The following is a 15,957-nucleotide window of genomic DNA, read 5'->3' as shown; positions in this document are numbered from 1 at the left end:
TGTATTATTAACATCTGATTACAGTACTATTTAAGCACTGAACATGACGGGATGGCTCCTTTGGCTCCTTCAGTGGGATACGGTTCTGTATCTCTTTAATTGACTGAAATGTCTTGAATCAAAACACATTTTTTTGCCCCTAAGCCTTGTCACAGGACCAATGAAGATGTGTGTGGTGAAGAATTTCCCATCAAAATCTTATTAATTTTGCAACCGAGAGAGCGCGTTGCTTCCCATATCAAAGGTGCAATCTGACGTCAGTGCTGGAAGGCCTCTGACCCATGTCAAGGACAGTTAGACAAACTGTGCAAGCCTGCAATGATAAATCATCCTCAATTTAAATGAGGCTTCTACAGCGGTCAGTCTTAATTTGTTGCAAACTTAAGTGGGCGCAGGTGCCCTGACAACATTGCTCATTCAGATCACAAAAGCCCAGAACATCCATAACAATTTGTATGGGGAGCAAATTGATTCAAATCAAGTCTTTAGTACATCTGGGACTACAAACGGTCTCTATTGTGTTCTAAGTCAGCACAGCGCTTCCCAGCACAGATGGCACTTAAAGTCTTGGTCTCCGCAGGTTTGTTTATATGTTCGGGGATAGATTCATCAAATCTACCCCCAAAGATTTCCTTTGTAAATCTTAGTTATTTTCTTTCCTGTTGTTGTTTCTTAGCAACTTTTGTTCACTGCAGTAAGTAATTTTCCTGGTGCTTGTCTCATGCTAATAGGCATTTAATTTTTAAAAATCAATCAGGAAGAAGCATAATAGTTTAACCAGACCAAAGGATCAAGTTTTCCTGGAGTCTAGCAGATCTTAAAATACTGTATAGTAATTAAATAAGGGAACCAATGTGGCACAGTGGTTTGAGCACTGAAATAGGACACTGGAGACCAAGATTTGAATCTCCACTTGACCATGAAAAGACATTGGGTAACCTTGGGCAAATTACACTCTCAAAGCCTTAGAGAAAGGCAATGGCAAACCTCCTCTGAATAAATAAATAATAAAATTTGCCAATAAAGCCCTGTGATAAGATTGCTAGAAGTCAGAAATGGCTTGAAGGCACACAACAAAAAACATTACATAAGACATAAATTATATTAAACATGATCATGAAATCAAGTACAAGGTCAGTGTTTTTGAAGTGTTGCATTGGGGAATGACTAGGAAAATTGCTTATTCCAGTGGTTCTCAATGTGGGGTCCCCACCAGCTGGTAAACTGACTGGGATTTCTGGGAGTTGTAGTCCAAAAACATCTGGGGACCTCAAGTTGAGAACCACTGGTTAGCCAGTGTTGTTCCTTTTAAAGTTCTTATGGTCTCTGGTGTAGCTGCAGCACACGTTTCTATAAATGTAATATCACTTTAACTGTCATAGATCCATTTGAAGGAATCCTGAGAATTGTTGTTTAAGGAGGTACTGCCAGAGGTCATCATCGAACTACAGTTCCCAAGATAAACTTCAGTCGGTCCCTCTTCTCAGAGTGCATAGGAAACTGCATTGCACTTCGGTTTTCTAGCAGAGAATTTTGAGTGCTTTTCTATATCTTAAATATTAGGATTCCTTAGATGAAGCCATGTGGGTAAACTGCTATAACTGTGTAGTGCAGGCATCCCCTTAGTATAATAAAGGGATGAGGTATTTGTGGCCCTCCTGAGGTTATTGAGGCTCCTTCCACACAGCTGAATAAAATCCCACATAATCTGCTTCGAACTGGAATATATGGCAATGTGGACTCAGATAACCCAGTTCAAAGCACATATTGTGGGATTTTCTGCCTGGATATTCTGGGTTATATGACTGTGTGAAGGGCCTTGAATTGCAGTTCCCAGCATTCTTTACTATTGGATATGCTGTCTGGAGATGCTAAGTACTGAATAGCTATAGGGCTGCAGAATTCCCAGTAATGATATAAGAGGTGCATCTAAATGTGTAACTTGCACATTGAAATAGATGAGCCTATATTAATAACTGTAACATAAGTGACCAATGTAAACCAGGGGAAAGGGGAGCCCCCCCCTCCAAAAAAGCTACATTCCCTTGAAAAAATTCTTTCAAGACTTGAAAGACAAGCAAAAAGCAACAAAAAGTTTTTCCAAATGTGTTGGAAGAAAGAGATGAATGAAGGAAATTGTGAGACTGCTGCTTAGCAAGGATGGTAAAATGGTAATCAATCACAAAGAAAAGGCAGAACTGCTCAATACCTATTTTACTTCAGCACCCCCTCACCCCTTCAAAAGAGGACTGTGTGCTTCCATGCACCAGAAGAGATATTGGCAAGGAATCTGGGTTGCAAATGAAGATTGATAAGGAATTAGTCAGAACTCTGCTTCATCACACAGGGCTTGAGCTCCGTCTTACGATGCTGCCTGAGGGAGCCCCCGCTGTTCCCCGGCTTAAGGACCTTGACGTGATGAGGTTCCAAGTTGATGCAAATGAATTAAAATCTGCAGGGCCAGATGACTGCATTTCAAAGCACTGAAGGAACGTATGGATGTACTTCTCTGAAGCACTTGCCACTTTTTTGAGAAAGGTGAGGTGCCAAAGGACTGGAGAAGGGCACACATGATATGTCTCTTTAAAAAAAGGCAAAAAAAAAAAAAAGATTTGAGAAACTACAGGACAACCAGACTGAACTCAATGCAAGGAAAAATAATAGAACATATTACATGGGAGTCCATGGTGGCAATTTAGGAATGTATTCATTACTTGCCCCAGAGGTTTGAAATGAATGCTTGCACAGGGCTTTGAAAATTAGGGCTGGAGGTTGCCCCTCCCTAAGTAAAGCAAGATTGTTCACATTCTCCACCTTTGAGGTAACTCTTTCTTGCATAAATGAGTCTCTGCTCTGCCCCAACTGCTGGGCAGAAGATCCTTAAAGTGTATGAATTTGAATGCTCAGTTCACATAGGGTCTCATTGTCACCTCAAGTGACCTAGAACATGTCAAACACTCTCTTCTAGCAGTATGCTGCCAAAAATACTGGTTGTGATGGACAAGTTGTCATTCAGGAAAGCGTTTCTGCCATTCCTGATATTGTCACAAGAAAAGCTCAGGGTTCCCCCAAACAGCATAAACATAGCTTTATGTTTACTCTTTCTGTCTAATTAACTGGCCTGCTCAGTACCAACGATTTTCTGTGCCTCTGAGTAATCTTTGAGGACTTTGTCTTAAGTTCTATCGAAGTTCTCAATGTATAAGAAAGTATTACAACTAGTGGGATTCATGCCCTGGAAAAACATAAAAAGACACGGGTCCTAAATTGTCGTACAGTGCCTTCAACTGGGGGGGGGGGGGGGAACTTGTTTTTTTCAGACTTTTGGAGTGCAGTTCCCACAATTCTTTTACATGACCTGAATGTGCCATGCTGGCTTGTAGATGCTGGGAACTGAAATTCAAAATACCTGTCATGCTAAAGTCCTCTTTGCCTGACCTTAGTAATAAGGTAGATTAAAGGTGCTTCCAGACAGACTCTTTAATGCGGGTGTGTCTGCAATTAAAAGGGGGCCATCCAGATGATGTCCTAGGGAAACATGAATTAATTCATGTTTGTAGCGAATTAATGTGATTGCCCATTAGACACGTGGCTTAGACACGTGGCCTGAGTCTAACGGGCTATGGCACTGTGTGGACAGGCCCACTGAGAGTCCTGGGACTTCACTGCAGCCTGTCCAAACAGCCATCCCACACTTTCTGCCCCATCCCCTCCTAAAGCCCCTTCACAATGGGGGAAAACAGTAAAAATAACTTATCGGCCCCCGTTGGGCCTCATAGTACAGTCCCGGGATGTACCATTATGTGGGAAAAACCAAGGGGGAGGCAGGAGTGACCAGGCATAATGGTACATCCCAAGGACTGTGCTGTGAGGCCCAATGGAGGCCGGTAAGTTATTTTTACTGTTCCCCCCGTTTTTAAGGGTTTTTGGGAGGGGGTGGGGACCGTCTCCCTGTTCTCCCAGTTGGTAACAGGAGAACATGTAGACAGTGCCTGTGGAAAGCGTTGGCTTTTGGGGTGGTGTGTGGACTACAGTCTGCCCCAACCCGGGTTTGTAAAATATGGGCTGAAGCAGACCTTACCGTTGTCTGTAACCGCCCTAAGTTTGCACCCCAATACTGCACATTTACTTGGGAGTAAATCCAATTCAATTCAATGACAATGGCCTTTAAGTTGACATAAGTAGAAGTACCTGTTACAGTCATTCTTATGTGCAGAGCTATATTATGCTTGCCATATATCTAGAAGTTTTTTTTTTTTTACAGAATATTACTTGTTTTACGATGGTGTGCTCTGTTTTGCCCTGTTTTGTCCTCATTGTATAGTTAATATGTCTGAAAATTGGAGAAGAGAGAACATGGATCAAAAGATGGAACACAATAAAAACAATTGTGTTTGCCATAGTTGGTCTTTATCATGCTCCCTCAGAGTGAAAACAAAGTTGATCTCACTATGAGCCTATAAGAACTGCTGAGTGCAAAAGTTATTTGCCTGGCAGGAAGTACTGAGGCAAGATTCCTTTAAAATTCTGTAGTGCTACACTAGGGATTTCTTTGTCTTTTTGCAGCTCAGTTTTGGCAGCAGGAACTCATTTTACATTTTTCTACAATGCAGATGCCATCCATTCTGTGATGTGCTAACCCCTGAAGCTGTTAGCTATGCAGAAATTCATTGTTAGAGGACCAAGGTTTGTGAAAGGTTGCATGCTTCCACCTGTTTACTACATTTTAGATAAATATAACTGCCAACAATGTGCATTTTAAAACTTCCCTGCTTCTCATATGCAATACAAAAGCACAGAGCACCAACTAGGTAAAGCAATTTAAGTCACACTGATTTCATCCAGAAAGACTGAAGTGTGTCTGTAAGTCTTCCAATGAGGTTTCAGTGATAGAGCATAACTTTATGGTAACCTGTTGATTTCAATGAGTCCCTTCGGGGAGATGGGACAGGGTACTACTACTACTACTACTACTACTACTAATAATAATAATAATAATAATAATAATAATATTTTCCATAGTTTCCTGTTTCTACAGTAATTTCAGGAATGGATTCCCAAGCATGGAGGGTCATGTATTAAAAACAACACACATGATAGCTATACAAAAATTCAACAACACTATAAATAAAAAAGTTATTTCAAAGACAAATAAGCAATTTATAAAATTAAAACATGAATATTCATCAAGACTGTACACAAACCATAAAATAGCACAGAACACCATTAATGTAATTTTATCTACATAGCATCTGGTGTTTTGATGATTACTCACCTGATTAATAAACTGATTGAAACAGCAATCCTATACACATTTGTTTGGAAAGTATAACTCAAATCTTGTATCTTCTACTGCTTTACTAAGGCACTTTCAAAGAAGAAAGTAGACACAAAGACTCAGTACTGGTTTTATAATAACTATATTGATTACACAGACAAAGGAGAAACATCACATTTACTCAGCATTCACTCACATACATTCATTCATACACATCTTACCATCCTTCTTCATTCAGTCCATCTTGGAAGAAGGAAGGTGTTTCGATTCTGCGTTCCTCACAGATCTGACACACTTTTTGAAGAGAAAAGAGTCTCCTTATGTATAAGTTTTTGCTGTTGTTGTTAACGGATTTTTTTTACAACATATCATTTAGCTAAGACTTGCTGAAGCTCCATCAGTTCTGGAAAAGATGTTGTTTTTCTTCCTTAATGTAATGCGTAATTGTTTCAGAAAGAGGCATTATCTCTGACTATGTAAATATGTGTTGTTTACATCACAAATTTCCAGATCAGTTATTTTCAGTTCAGCACTTTCCTCATCAGTACTTTTCATGCCAAAGTTAATCAAATTCTTCACCTCCTTCATAACACAGTTTTCAGGTTTTAATTTTGAGATGGTATCTTCAGTCTTGCCAGACCTGAATAGGCCCTTAGCTAGACCCCAATCATATAATTTCATTCATCACAATTGGAGAGCATTCTCCATTAAAACTGGAGGCAGTCAAGATCAGAGGCCACCTCACCTTTGGGGTCGCCAGCCATGATCCATAAGGTACTTCTTCCTCTTGGTGTCTCCAAGCACCTGCTACCTGAGGCATTTGTCTCACCCTTCCTACTGGTAAGGCTAACTCTTGTTGTTATTGCTTATTGCCATGGAATTGGCTTTGACTTAGGACCTCACTACATGGATGTTTTCCCCATGTTTCTTCTGTTTTCTCACACTGGTGAAACGGAGTCCCACAAAGGCCATCCCATGATGCATGGCCACTTCTGGTGGCTGCCTATGGAACTCCATCTTGTCAGCATGCTACAAGGGAGAGAAGACTCCCTTCTCAGGAGTTGGGTTTTACCAGACTCAAGCTTCCAGTAAGCAGGGGGAGAGGGGTCAAGAGAAAGTGAAAAGTGGTGGTGGGAGAGGACAGGGTAAGAGCTTTTCCCCACTCTTCCCAATATTTCCCCCCACGTTCCTCTGCTTCCCTCCTGCCCATCATTATACTGCTCCTATGAATGAGATATCTCCATAGCACTCTCTAATGAACAGTCAAGTCACATCCTGCAAAGTTGTGGTTTTCTTGATTGAGTTTATTCAAATAGAATGCGATCTTTGTCTTTTCCTTCTACTCTACTAAGCATAATTCATCTTGTCATCTCATGATATGTCCAAAATATTATAGCTTCGGTCTGGTTATTTTAGCTTCTAAAGAGTGTTCAAATTTAATTTGACCAAGGGCACATATATTGGCCGTTTTGGAAGCCCAGTGCATCTGTCAAACCATTCTTAAATCTATCTATATATATAAAAGGATAAAGTTGCGGGCGCAGTGACTATAACAACAAAACTAAACATCCCAGAAATACAAAACTTGGCAACACAATGCAAAAGCCTTGCCTCCCGGTTACAACAACACAACCACACCACAAAACCACAATCCGGACCCACAAAACTCACAACAACACATCATGACTATAACAACACAACTAAACGCCCTAGAAATACAAAACTTGCCAACACAACACAAAAGCCTTGCCTCCCGGTTGTAATAACACAATCACACCACAAAACCACACTGGACCCACAAAACTCACAACAATGCATCGTGACTATAACAACACAACTAAACACCCCAGAAATACTAAACTTGGCCACACAATGCAAAAGCCTTCCCTCCCAGTTGTAACAACACAACCACACCACAAAACCACAATCCGGACCCATAAAACTCACAACAATGCATCGTGACTATAACAACACAACTAAACGCCCCAGAAATACGAAACTTACCCCACAACTAAATGCCCCAGAAATACAAAACTTGACAACACAATGCAAAAGCCTTGCCTCCTGGTTGTAACAACACAACCACACCACAAAACCACAATCCGGATGCACAAAACTCACAACAAAGCATTGTGACTATAACAACACAACTAAACGCCCCAGAAATACAAAATTTGACAAAACAACGCAAAAGCCTTGCCTCCTGGTTGTAACAACAAAATCACACCACAAAACCACAATCCAGACCCACAAAATTCACAACAATGCATCATGACTATAACAACACAATTAAACGCCCTAGAAATACGAAACTTGGCAAAACAACGCAAAAGCCTTGCCTCCCGGTTGTAACAACACAATCACACCACAAAACACAATCCGGACCCACAAAACTCACAACAATGCATCGTGACTATAACAACACAACTAAACGCCCCAGAAATACGAAACTTGCCCCACAACTAAATGCCCCAGAAATACAAAACTTGACAACACAATGCAAAAGCCTTGCCTCCTGGTTGTAACAACACAACCACACCACAAAACCACAATCCGGATGCACAAAACTCACAACAAAGCATTGTGACTATAACAACACAACTAAACGCCCCAGAAATACAAAATTTGACAAAACAACGCAAAAGCCTTGCCTCCTGGTTGTAACAACACAATCACACCACAAAACCACAATCCAGACCCACAAAATTCACAACAATGCATCATGACTATAACAACACAATTAAACGCCCTAGAAATACGAAACTTGGCAAAACAACGCAAAAGCCTTGCCTCCCGGTTGTAACAACACAATCACACCACAAAACACAATCCGGACCCACAAAACTCACAACAATGCATTGTGACTATAACACCACAACTAAACGCCCCAGAAATACGAAACTTGGCACACAACTAAACACCCCAGAAATACAAAACTTGACAACACAATGCAAAAGCCTTGCCTCCCGGTTGTAACAACACAACCACACCACAAAACCACAATCCGGACCCACAAAACTCACAACAATGCATCGTGACTATAACAACACAACTAAATGCCCCAGAAATACGAAACTTGGCACACAACTAAATGCCCCAGAAATATAAAACTTGACAACACAACGCAAAAGCCTTGCCTCTCGGTTGTAACAACACAACCACACCACAAAACCACAATTCGGACCCACAAAACTCACAACCACGCATCGTGACTATAACACAACTAAATGCCCCCAAAATACAAAATTTGACAACACAACGCAAAAGCGTTGCCTCCCAGTTGTAAGAACACAACCAAGAGACAAAACCACAATCTGGACCCACAAAACTCACAACAACGCATCATGACTATAACAACACAACTAAACGCCCCTGAAATACAAAACTTGGCAAAACAATGCAAAAGCCTTGCCTCCCAGTTGTAACAACACAACCACACCCCAAAACCACACTGGACCCACAAAACTCACAACAACGCATCATGACTATAACAACACAACTAAACGCCCCAGAAATACAAAACTTGGCACACAACTAAATGCCCCAGAAATACAAAACTTGGCAACACTACACAAAAGCCTTGCCTCTCAGTTGTAACAACACAACCACACCACAAAACCACAATCCGGACCCACAAAACTCACAACAACGCATTGTGACTATAACAAATACAAAATTTGACAACACAACTCATCCACCTCCCCAATCCCTACATTCACACTTGGCCTCCAAAAAAACAATTACAATAATAACAATGACAACAACAACAACAATAAAAATCAACACCATCACAGGCAAGAAACAGCCAGGCACTGAGGCTGAGAGGCCAGTCAGTGCTACACTGGGCCTCCAAAAAACAATACAGTAGCATCTAACTTATCCAACCTTCATGACCACAACAACAACAATAATAATAAACACCTACACAGGCAAAAAAAAAAAAGACTACTGTACCACAATAAAAATATAAACCGCACTCAGCAGAATCAGACATTACAACTAACAACAAACCAAAGACAACAGGGATCTCAAGCAATTATCAATCAACACAAAAATTGAAGAAGGTAACAGACTTCAAATACTACTACTAATGTGAGTATAAAGAAGGTGGAGGTCACAGCATAAATACAACCTAATGTAGACTGACCAACACCACCAGACTAAGCCACAGCAACGCGTGGCCGGGCACAGCTAGTACCATATAAAATGAGCTGATCTTTTTCCTGTCAGCTTTATCCACCATCCAACTTTCATAATCATAAATAGAAATCATTCAGAACTATGGTAGCATGGACCATAGTCCTAACTTTGGTATTTAATGCAAATTGTATATGAACTGCCCAGAAGCAATTAGTATTGAAACCAATTGATTTATATTTTTAATCAAAGGTTTTTCATGATATAGCAAATGTACAATTTTGGAACAGATGAAATGGCCCCCATCAGATAACATGAAAATTTTGACTAAATAGTCTCAAGCTAAGAAATTTCTATGGCATTTCATCTTGTAACCTGTATAGTGTGTCCAAGAAGCAAAACCTATTGTGTGGTGTTATGGAGATAAAAGAGGTAGGGACAGCAATGTCAGGCTAATTTATCAAAGACTTCAATTTAACTCTGTGGGAAAAAGTAAATGAGCTATAAATTGGGCCACAGTTGAAAGAACAGTCGAGCTATTAGCAGGCAGAGAGAAGGATTGATCCTTAGAAGAACAGCATTCTGTGGAGAAATAAGGACAGTGAACATGGTGGCAGACTTGAGGCAGTCTAGATCAGAGCTTCTTAAATTTTTCCACTCAGGACCCCTTTTGGCCTGATAATTTTTTCTGTTACCCCAGATATATTATATTATGCATATATAAAATAGCTATAAAATCATATATTTATTGATAACCAATCAGCATATGCAAGGCCTGCTAACCAGGCTCATTTTCCTTTTTTAATGAAGTACAGCTGAAGCATCTTCTGCCAAATTTACTGTGAACACTGCACTAGGTGCCATTTAGAAAAAACCTTTATGTTGCAGAAATTTTTGGGATCCCATCATTGAGCTAAGGGGACCCCATCTGGGGCCAGGACCCACAGTTTAAGAAGCAGTGGTCTTGATGTCTCAACTGTAAATCCTATAGGCTGAAAACAAAAAATTTTTTTGTTGAAAAGGACATCTAGCAGTTACACTGCTATGTTAGTAGGACAGAATTCAACAACAGTCAAAATGTTATAGGATACAGAAAAGGCAAATTGTGATTGGGGTTACTGTGAGTTTTTCGGGCTTTATGACCATGTTCCAGCAGCATTATCTCATAATATTTCACATGCATCTGTGGCTCACATCTTCAGAGGTTCAAACCTTTGAAGATGCCAGTCACAGATGAAGGAAATGTTAGGAGAGAATGCTGCTGGAACATGACCATACAGTCCAAAAAATCTCACAGCAACCCAGTGATTCCGGCCATGAAAGCCTTTGATAACAAATTGAGATCCTCGCCATAAATCTCCAAAGAACTGCATTAAGTGGTACAAATCTTCCAAATCATTAAGGTCATCACTTAGCATTGATGTGTAAATAAATACATCTGCCTACCAAAAGTCAGTTCTCTTGGGATCAATGACCTCCCCTAAGATAACGATTTAATGCCATATTACATATACTAACACACCAATCCCTACAACTTTACGTATAAAAAAGGAATCTCTTCAGAGTACATTTTTGACCATAGGAATTTGGTAAGCAAATTTAAAGACTTGGAAGGCCTATTTCACTATATGCAGCTCTTACATGTTTCTGTATTCTATTGCATTTTTTTCTCAGTCCCACAATTGTTTAGTTTCTTAAACACTTTGACTTCAACATGACTTCATCAGTGCATTTAAGGAAGTGGGTTGATGACCACAGAAGTTCATTTCCTCTATCCTACCCTCCCAATATTAGATTACAAGAAAGTAATATGGCTATTTCCTTGAAAACTCCTATAGGCTGAGGGCTCATGTAAGTTGAAACTCCAAAATGTCTGAGAAGAGATAGTTTGGGGAAAGTTGGACAACTATCATAGTAAAGTTTCTATTTAAGTATCCAATATGAGGCAAGATCACAATCCATGCACCCTGTCTGTGGAACTTTGTTAATCCCTGAACTGGATGAATCTCTCAAATTAGCCCTTTCTAATATAATAGCTATTAGTAACAGAAAAGGAATCACCAGTATCCTTTCATGGAATGTTAATGGTTCCATGATGGAACACATTTTAGATAAAGACAATATTCGGCTGTTCAGTTTATCAGGTTGTTCTTTCTGCTTGCCACTTATTTTATGTACGTGTCAGGAGAACACATTTTTATTTACTCTGATCCATAGCTATGGGACTCAATTCCCTGTTGTTATTAGAAATGCATAAAGCTATTTGAATTTTTGTAATAAAAAAGAAAAATCTACACATTGAAAAATGTATTTATTTTGCTCAGCTTATTAATATTTGATTTCGTTTAGTTTTGACTGTGTCTTTGTTCCATGCCCTGGAATATTCACACAAAGGACACTTTATAATGCAAATGGTGATTTGACTGAAAATTCTCAGAAAGCCAGATGCGGCAGGGATTTTTTTTAATTGATTGCAGTGACGCATTGTCCTTAAGGAAAGCCACAATAGCAGACACAATGAGAAGTGGTAGTTGCTCTGGATACATTATACTTGCTTTTGTTTAGGGGCTCTACACTGCAAAAGGAAGCTGTTTCTCATTCGTCACAGACTTCGTTCTGTTGTGAAGATCAGCAGCATCCTTAAATTATCTTGATGATTAACCACCTGATTTTGCTATGGTGCTTCTCCCCTGTCATTGTTAGAGGCATCCATGGGAAGAACAGCACACAAACAGAACATGCTTCATTAGAGAGGTCCTTCCGATTGTGAGAGTTTTGTTGCTGTGACTTCAGTGTAAAATCAAATAGAAAAAGCTTCTCCACTTTCACAGCAAGGAAAAACCATATTTAGTATTGAGAAAGGTAGGGCAGTTACTATGTGCAGCAGATACTAGAAGCTAGGTAGTGAGGGATGGGGGACAATGACGTGGAGCTGTAGGATAGAGTTTACAACTCGAAAACTAGGTTTCTGTCCTCAGTTATAGTGGCAGACATTGTTCCACTGTCCATGTTCAAGCAAGAATCAATTGTTGCTCTAATTGGCTTTTTCATGAGGAATAGGAGAGGGGACCAACTTGTCACCCTCTGCCCCAGAGCCCTAGGCAAAGCCTGCCTCAGCAGGGCAGGAGAAACTCTCAAAACAGTAAACTTCCAGGAGAGAACCATGTTACCATTTCTTCTCCTCTGCAATAAAATTCTTCCTTCGTAAAGGAAGGTGGCAGGAAGGAGTGGTGGGGAGTGGGAGGAAAGTGGGGGAAATTGTCCTTAATAGAGGGGATGCAATCTACCCTGGCAAGATCTGTCTTCAGGGATGGCCAGCCATCTCACGATGCTTCCCCGCTTTCCTCCGCTTCTGCACACTGTCTTTTATCAGGAGTCAGACGAACACCCGGCTCCTGAAAACAGATTTCAGAAACTGTCTTTTCATGCTGGTGAGGTGGACTTCAACACACAGCCACCGGAAGTGACTGTGCATTGTGGGAAGAGCTGTGAGGAACTCTGTTATGTCAGCATGAGAAGATGGTCAGAAAAAGGTGGAAATTTAGGCTGGGATAAGGTCCTAAGTGGAGGCAGTGTCCATAGGACAAGAACATATTTTGATAAGTAAGGGCTGTGACATTCTCTGCCACCTCACTTCCCCCCAACTCACTTGCTCCCTCTGAGTTCAATCCAACTCCCATAACTGCATGAAAAATGGATTTTCCAGTAGCAATGTATTATTCAACATTATCCTTGTTGTAAACCAAGGTATCTAATAATGGCTTTCTTATGAGTGGTCAAGACTTATTAACTTTACAATATAACTGCCTGCAAAGACCTTTTATTACATATAGATCATTCCAGACTCTGGGGGTTTGCTATAAGGATGGCCTTCAGTTTAGGATGTCCCATGTCCCATTCCCTAAAACCAGCAGTAACCATTAGCACAGGACAGTTTTGAACTACATCTTTCAGCAGCCGCTGTTTGAATGGCATAGTAAAAAAATCTCTGAAAAAATATTAGTGATTTTAATTACATATAATATCGTTGTTGTTGTTCTGTGTTGTTTCTGATTTACTGCAACACTAAGATGATCCTCTCATGGGGTTTTTTGAAAATATATTTTAAGACGCCTTCCTCTGAAGTAAAGAGGATGTGATTTGCCCAAGTCACTAAAAAGGTGTCCATGGCTGTGAAGATTTTTGAGGCTTGGTCAGCAGAATCCTAGTCCAATGCTAAAACTATTACATCACACTGACTCTCTATAGATCATGATGGCGATCACTACTTCCCTGAAAGATCTGCAGCCTTATCTGTGGAAATTTCTCCCTTACCCATTCTTTTTTTTTTCTCATTCTTGTTCTTCCTCTGTCCCCCTCCTTTCTCCTCCCCTTCCTCTGAGGAATCAGAAAATGAACTGGAGGCTCCAGGTAGCCGTTCTCTGTAACCTTCAGAGGCTTCCACCAAATATGCTCTGTCACCCTCAGAAAAAGCAACAGCTAATGACCAGTCTGTCAAGATGTCATCTGAATCCCAGGGAAGAATTCAGATCAGAAGAGACAGTATGAGACATCAACTGTGGTGAAACGTAATAATCCAGAAGAGCTTGATTCAGCAGATTTTGTCTTAGTTGGTGACCCCCTCAGTCAACTGCCTAGAAAACAATGCTCTCAGACATCAAGTTTCTGAAATCAACATCTGCCTTTAGTGTTATGGTTTCTGCTTTCAACATTCCACTTCCTTTGAAGAAAAATTCATTCACTTCTCTGACCCCGGTAAATTTCCCAGGCTATTCATTTATCTCTTTGCATTACCAACCCTTTGGATATTTTCTTGGCATGCTTTCCAACAATTTCCTTTGTCTGTACCTCCAAAGTTCAAAGCTGCTTTTGAACCTCTGTGTACTCCCTTGGGCTTAGCTTCTGTCATGGCTGCTCTCCTGAGCTGGTTGTGCACGTAAGGACCTCTCTGGCCTTTTTCTGGGCACTGACAGCTACAGAAGAGGATAATAATAAAAAAGAGGTATTTGTACTGATCAGAAGGGGTATTTCCTATTTCTACCTGAAACTGTAGTTTCTGGATAAAAGTTCAGAATGTGGATATCTGTCATCTATTGTAGTGCTGTAATATTTGGATAAAGCCAACATTTGGAAGTGGCCTAAAACATAAAATAGAACAGTGAACACTCACCTGACCAAAACATGCCTTTACCTCATTAGACATATGACATCCAAACAGATTTGGGCAGCATTATTTTTCTCTAAAAAAACTTTAACAATAAGGATGTAAAGAATATCTGCAACATTTTTCATCCTCAATAAGAAAAAGAGATAGCATATCGGGTGAAAAAACCAGTTTGCTGCAGCAAGATTTGCTACTTTTTTACAAGAGTGAAAAATTGAGTACTCTTACGTCTTTGCTGGTTTTTTTTGGTTTTGTTTTGTATTTTTTGTGCCAAAAAAGATACTGTTTTTGTTCAAAATTTCTGAAATGTGAACCATTATAGAAAAAAGTTCAATGCCTCTCATAATCTTGTTCAGGAAAAACCCACTTTTGAAATTTCTTGGTTTCACATGCAAAAGCTAAATGAAGTTTTGAATACAAATCTTGGAGTGGAAGCGTTCTAGGAAGCTTCCCTCCAAACAGATCCACATCACTTTAGCAATGCTTCCCCCATGTGATGGGGAAGCGTTGCCATGATGAAGCAGCATGCAGGGTGACAAAATCACCCATTATTGCTGCCATTTTGCCATGGAGGCTGGCGAAATGGCATGGGGGGAAGTCCCCCATGTGTGGAAGTCCTTGGTATAAAGATTTTTCACAGCTTTGATTCTGGTTTAATGCAGAGGTGGAGAAAGTGCGTTCACCAGGTCCTATTTTGCAACATCCCCCTTTCATCATAGATGATGTATTCCATTCTTTTTTGCTAAAAAAAAATCTCCCCTCCATACTCCTGTGGTAAATAATATATCCTGAAGAAGTCTTTTACTTTTTAATCCCACATCAATAGCCCATCCATCCAAATTTCAAAATCCTGAGAAAAAGCAGCTAGAAAACGCAGAAGTTCAGACATTTCGGGGGCCTATCTACACTGCTAGAAACTGCAATGTAGATGTTGCATTAGCTTGGGACATCAAAATAACATACCTAGGCCAATGTGAAGTAACCTGAGGTAAACCTTTTAATGTGGTTTACACCTAAGTTTAAAAATATTTGCAAAGGTCCAGATCTTCCTTGATCTTTGCAGGCATCAACACAGTAGATACAGACACTTGGGATCACCATTCATGATTCCAGGTGGTGTCCCCTGTCATTCTGTGCTCCCCAGGCTCAGGCAATCTGGGGAGGTGGGATGGCCATGTCATCATTCCTGCCCCCCATTTTGGCCCCCAAACAGAGATAAAGCCTTCTTCCTTTTGCAGGAGGCTGATCTGTGGCTCTATCACGCTCAGTGATGATGCAATGGAGGTTTGGAGAGGGAAGATCCGGGGCTGTATGCCTCTCTGCCAATGAGGCGGGGTTTTCCTTTTAAGGTCAGATTGTTCCACATTTGGGGCAGTGT

At 40.4% G+C, this 15,957-nt stretch overlaps 1 long non-coding RNA gene across 1 annotated transcript; it reads right to left on the bottom strand.

The window, feature by feature from the left end:
• Positions 1-2,199: 2,199 nt before the first annotated feature.
• LOC134298296 (uncharacterized) lies at positions 2,200-10,471 on the bottom strand. Its single transcript, XR_010005304.1, has 2 exons — positions 5,276-10,471; positions 2,200-2,581 (listed from the first exon to the last, which is right to left on the bottom strand). It is a non-coding gene; the product is annotated as an uncharacterized LOC134298296 (long non-coding RNA).
• Positions 10,472-15,957: the final 5,486 nt, after the last annotated feature.

This window comes from Anolis carolinensis, chromosome 4 (assembly GCF_035594765.1).
Source record: "Anolis carolinensis isolate JA03-04 chromosome 4, rAnoCar3.1.pri, whole genome shotgun sequence".
NCBI lineage: Eukaryota > Metazoa > Chordata > Lepidosauria > Squamata > Dactyloidae > Anolis > Anolis carolinensis.
Note: the sequence above shows the minus strand (reverse complement) of the source record. Positions and strands in the feature narration are given on the sequence as shown.